We start from the raw sequence: 6,000 nt of genomic DNA on the forward strand, positions 1-6,000 counted from the left end.
GAAAGCTAAAATATAATAAAATCATATAACACTCGCCAAGCGGCGACACGCCCTCAAAAACACCGGTGGGCTCTGAGCTGCTGCACATACCTCCTTTATGGATGAAAGATACTTTTGTTACAGATTAATAACTCACCACTCTGAAACTCTTGCTCCAGTCTATGTTGCCAAGCTGGTCGGCAACATGCACTGCTGAACCGAAGCTGTGGCTTCTCACTGACCCGCCCTTCTCTGCTTTTGATTGGCTAGTAGTCCTTAACTAGGAAGTGCGCATGTGCAACTCCCAACAAAGATCATTTAGAGAGAAGATGCATCACTCCACAGCTAAAACGAAGCCTCAACACACAGGGTGAAAAGAGGAGCTGCTGCAATGTGCAGTATGACAAAAAATATGGTATTTTTTTTTTAATTTAACGATGTAAACCTGTTCTGGTACAACCCCTAAATAAGATTTTGAACCTGAAAATGAGCATAATACCACCTCTTTAAAACCGCTCAGAAGATCATTGTTACGCAACCACCGAGCATGATATCAATGAGTGCCTGCGCAGAGGATACTAAAAGACAGCTTAATCTTGTTATACATCACTGTGTTGTGAAATGATAAATACATCTACCTTGTGTATATAGCATATATAGCTAGCATTAATACATGGATCCAGTTGTGGTGATGGCAAATGACCAGACAGCCAAAACACACAGCATTGGGTAGACCTGTAACCTCAGCAGTCTGTATGCTACCCCTTGATTCAAATCATAACATGGAGTCATGTACGTAGTGCTGTGTTAAACAGAGCAGGACCATGACTTTTAACAAACAGCAGCCAGTGCTCCCCAGTGGTCGCCCACACAGATGTTACACCAATCACATCACAGTACTGCCATCATCAATCAGAACCATAAATTCACCCCCACTGGAGAACAGTTATGTATGGAGCGCTATTAATGCAGAAAAAATAAATCTGCCATTTTGATTAAATAAGTACACAACTCAAAACAAAGATCAAGGAGATATATCAGAATCAGAGCTTTATCACCAAGTAGTATTTTATACGTACAAGGAATTTTCTAAGGTGCTAGACATAAACATACGCCGAATTTAAATGTAAAAATATATAAATATGAAATAAACAGATGTAATATATATTCATTTCTTCAAATATTTTGATTTCAGTTAATACAATACAACTATAATACAGCCATATTCATGACATTGACAGACTGTGTGGTAAATGGAAGTAAAAGCCTGAAAATGAATTAGAAGTCAAAGGTCTTCAAAGATTTTGACAAAAGTGTCAAAAAGGTGTGAGATGGCAAATGACCTGTTTTTACTCGCACTCAGAAAGGCTTTCAGATAAAGTGGTTACAAAATTCCTTTTTAATTCCTTGAAGTGAATTTTTGAATGCAAGCTGAACCTTGGTTGCATTCTTGTCTCATAAGTAATTTCTTTTGCATCAGCACAGCCTCTTATTGCATTTCATAACTTGTCAAAGGCTTCCTGTTTCACTACCTCTCCTAAGCTTTCATTGTAAACAACACATGACAAAGTTGGCTTTATCTTAAATAACTGAGGCCATTTCTATCATTTAAAGTAATACATAATCATTTATTACTAAATAAAATCCAAGAATGAAATCAGTCCTGCAGGTCCCAATCCAATGCATTTGAGAACATGACACACATCAGGCCAATTTTCAGGATGGACTTGTGGATCAATGCTGAACGTGATAGTATTTTTTTCTTTTTAATTCAATCTACAAGGTCATGTATCAGTGCTCCCCATGTACCAAATGCTTTACATGGATCAATGCAAAGCCAACATGGATGTCTGCCTGGTTACATGGTCTCCTTTGATCCATTATTAATAATGCTGAGGTGCTGCTTTTTGGTGTGTTTTGAGTGTGTGTGAGATAGAGATTCCTCAGAGGAATGTTTTGTGCTCACAGCATATATTACTGGCAGCAGCTACAAGAAAAATTGTCCTTGGCAATCTTCCTGGAAAAAAGTTTTAAGTGTCATCATTTTGGCTTGTTAGTAATGTAGTTGTTGAGTAATGTTGCAGCCATTAAAGCCATCATCAGTACCAGTGTTGTCATCATCCTCCTCATCTTAAACCAGGAGCAGCAAAGAAACTTTTGTCCTTTTATGTCATCATGACCATTATTTTATCAGCAGACTGTAAAAATGAAGCAAAAAAAGTAATTGTTCAAGCCCCCCCCTTCAGAATCAGTCTAAGCTGGAAGTAGTATGTAAAATATATTAACTGTTAAACCTCTTCAATATAAAAGCCGTGACATTTACGAGTCGAAACAAAAAACTTCTCTTATAAAATCAACCCAGCATCGCATCATCGGCGGCAAGGCCACGACTTGTTTGTGGGAAAGAATCACTCCTTCCATAACAAGAAACAAGACAAGAAGAAATGTCTAAAAGCTGTTGTGTAGCAGCTTGTAAAACAAATAAACATGCCAATCCAGATGTGATGTGAGGCATATAAGAATATTCAATAATGTTAGATAGTGTGGTAAATGATGCCGGAAACAGTTAACTACAAATGGATAGCAAGCTCGAGTGGGAGGCTGCTGGAGTACAGTTATGGAGTACAGCAGCATCAGATGTGGACTAACAACTACATCTCAGGCTAGCCTAGATCAAACAGTTGGTTATTATTTACAGGCCACACCAATACTATGCAGAGGCACTGAATAAGTAGTTGTTCCAACTCAAACTTTGTGTCACTTCAAAAGTCTGATTCATTGATTTAACACACTCAAAAATGTCCCAAGCATTGTTCTAACTTAACTTTATAAAGCAACAAATTCAATTCATGCTATAAAAAGTGCTCAAATAGTGTAAGAAAGCCAACAATTACTGAAAACTCACCCACATTACCTACGCCCAGATAGCAAAAGGTTTCAAGTCTTTTATTTCAATCCCACTGGGTTACATAGATGTAAAAATAAGTGATGACAAAAAGAAACCTTGACTGGTTTATCCTCCTGTTTAAAGCAAGTAAACACAAGCCTATGAAACAATAGCCAAGGATTAGCTCTTCGCCTGCAGATGCCTGACTCAGGCTCTTGTCTTTCTTTGGTATGTGTGAAGAGAGCAGCAAAAATAATTCTTGCTTGCTGCTGAGAAACACATTTATTTTTATACTAAATCCCGGTTTGGTAGAGTCAAAACTTTACATTCTAGCACTGCATGTATATAGTTTTAAAATGATAGCGATGGCAGATTTACCACAAAAGTTCATAGTAATTACTGAAACAATGTGTCTTTGATTTCAGACTGAGGTAGACAAAAGCAGTTTCATATTTCTGGTCCACAACCGTCAATTCTGCAGTCTGAAATGACAGTGCAGATTATATCAGTTGTAATTAATGCTAACTCTAAGGCCGAGTTCAGACTGCTGGCCAAAGTGACCCAAACCTGTTTGTTTGTTTTGCTCATATGTGACGCAGATCTGATTTTATGACAGTCACATGGAATCCATTTTTTATCTAGTTCGGATTTAATATAGATACAGGTCGGATTTTTTGAAATGCAACCTCAGTCTGGACAGTCAGATCTGAATTCATGTGACTCTGACCTCACTCTAGAGCGACCGTCGTCACGGAAATAAAGTGAAAAATGAATTGCTCCACAGAAGAGTCATAATTAAAAATGTGCCTCTAGTTGACCTTTTCCCTAAAAAGACAAATACAGCTTTTATTTGTAGTGCATTGACTGCAAAGAAAAAAACATTTGCTGTGAATCACAGAGCATAAATATTTTTTCTTTCATATTAGACTGTATATTTAATTGAAATATACAATATGTCTGTATAGAGTTATGTATTTTTATTACCATGCTATTTCATTAGTTTGGTGTTATTCTTGTTACAAACAACTGGTATAGTTGTTCTTGAAATAGCCCACTTTTTAAACCACATCACAGACTAGTGTCATATATGTGTAAAAATTGTAAGGCACCAACCATTTCAAAACATAAATCAGTAAAACTACAATACTCTCACTTGCTATTGTGTTGTGCAGGGCTTCACAAAACACTGAAGGGGGGGGGGGGGTGCATTTACACAAGTAACAGTACCACTGCCTCAAACTCAGAACAAATGAGCCTACAGGGCCATACGCAAACAGCAGTAAGCTCAACACCACGGAAGTCAACAAGGACGCGCACAGACAACGGCTATCCGCAGACATCCTGCAATAAACAGGGAAAGAATGTCGGCCAGTATATGGCTCCATGCTGGCATATTGGGGTAATAATCCCATATTATGAGGCAGTATGAAATAATATGACAACAACCCTAATAAACTGGACACACTGAAACTCCTCACCATCCATAGCCTAGTATCAATCAATCCAGCTCAACCATTTGGACCATGCAGGCGCAGCAGCACAGAGTCAGGATGAAAAAAAAAAAGAGGCTTTCACTCACCACAGCTGAGGGCTCACTTGAGGAGAAAGGCGGTGTGACACCAAAATGTGTGACCTATCAGATTCTGTGACCCCAGTGGGAAGTTAAGTGCCAGAGGCTTTATTGACGATGTGAAGCAGCTGCAGTTTGGTTGGGTTTAGGCACCAAAAGTACTTGGTTAGGGATTAGGTACTAAAAGTACTTGGTTAGGGATTAGGTACTAAAAGTACTTGGTTAGGGATTAGGTACTAAAAGTACTTGGTTAGGATTTAGGTACTAAAAGTACTTGGTTAGGGATTAGGTACTAAAAGTACTTGGTTAGGGATTAGGTACTAAAGGTACTTGGTTAGGGATTAGGTACTAAAGGTACTTGGTTAGGGTTTAGGTACTAAAAGTACTTGGTTGGGTTTAGGCACCAAAAGTACTTGGTTAGGGATTAGGTACTAAAAGTACTTGGTTAGGGTTTAGGTACTAAAAGTACTTGGCTGGGTTTAGGTACTAAAAGTACTTGGTTGGGTTTAGGTACTAAAAGTACTTGGCTGGGTTTAGGTACTAAAAGTACTTGGTTGGGTTTAGGTACTAAAAGTACTTGGCTGGGTTTAGGTACTAAAAGTACTTGGTTGGGTTTAGGTACTAAAAGTACTTGGCTGGGTTTAGGTACTAAAAGTACTTGGTTATGGTAAAGAAAACATGTAGTTTGGGTTTTGGTCACAGAATCTGATAGGTCACAGATTTTGGTGTTACCGGCACGGTGGTTTTTTCTTCTGGGCAAACTTCTGGATGACCTGAAGTTTTTCAGAGAGTCGGCCAACTTGTTGTGGCCCCGCAGTGCTGTCTCACATGTTCCACGGAGTTTGATAAACGTTACTATCCAACTGTCACTAAGCTGGTAGCTGTTTTCCTCCACCTGATTGTTATGCTAACTCAACGGAGCGCCTGATGGGCAGCGATGTTTACCCTTCAAAGCAACGTTAAACTCAGTTTCACAGCATCGTCTAGATGACTCCCGCTGTTTTCATGTTTTACAATCCTCTCAGAAAGATGAAGTTGAAGACAGGCACAGGGTGGTCTCCTTCAAAGCCAGGGGTGCTTTCCCGGTCACTCACGGCGCTGTCAGTGGCTCCAGTGTCCGTTAGACGTTAGCTTGCCGTTAGCGATGGTGCTAACCTGTTGCTATCTGCAGACTATAGTCTCAAAACAAAGTACAGTACACAAAACTGTGTAGTAGTGTGACAAACTTATTATAAACTAGCCAGGCTACTAACTGTCTCTCTATATTTTATTAAATTAATCTTCTGTAGTTGGTCACTAGTTCCACAGAAAACACACACTGGCAGCAGCTGCCGGCTGACCAGTAACTCCGAGCCGCTCTGCCTGTTAGTCCCGCCCCTTAACCAATCGCAATTTTAGAAACGTGATAGACATCTACATGGACGAATCGGAGGCCTCTCCTAAAATAAACACGATGGGCTGTCATTCCTCAGGGTCAGAGGTTATCCTCTTAAAGTGACACAGCCGAATATGACAACACTTGTATACTGATAAGCACATTTTAACTCAAACCCAGGGGTTAAAT

At 39.4% G+C, this 6,000-nt stretch overlaps 1 protein-coding gene across 1 annotated transcript in view; it reads right to left on the bottom strand.

Annotated features, from left to right (window-relative positions):
* The window catches only part of mmadhca (metabolism of cobalamin associated Da), a 51,381-nt gene extending 46,836 nt beyond the window's left edge, over window positions 1-4,545 (bottom strand). Inside the window, exon 1 of the mRNA XM_046054601.1 lies at window positions 4,446-4,545. The gene's annotated coding sequence lies outside the window, so the exon portion shown is untranslated. The remainder of the gene's footprint in view (window positions 1-4,445) is intronic.
* Window positions 4,546-6,000: the final 1,455 nt, after the last annotated feature.

This window comes from Micropterus dolomieu, linkage group LG01 (genome assembly GCF_021292245.1).
Source record: "Micropterus dolomieu isolate WLL.071019.BEF.003 ecotype Adirondacks linkage group LG01, ASM2129224v1, whole genome shotgun sequence".
NCBI lineage: Eukaryota > Metazoa > Chordata > Actinopteri > Centrarchiformes > Centrarchidae > Micropterus > Micropterus dolomieu.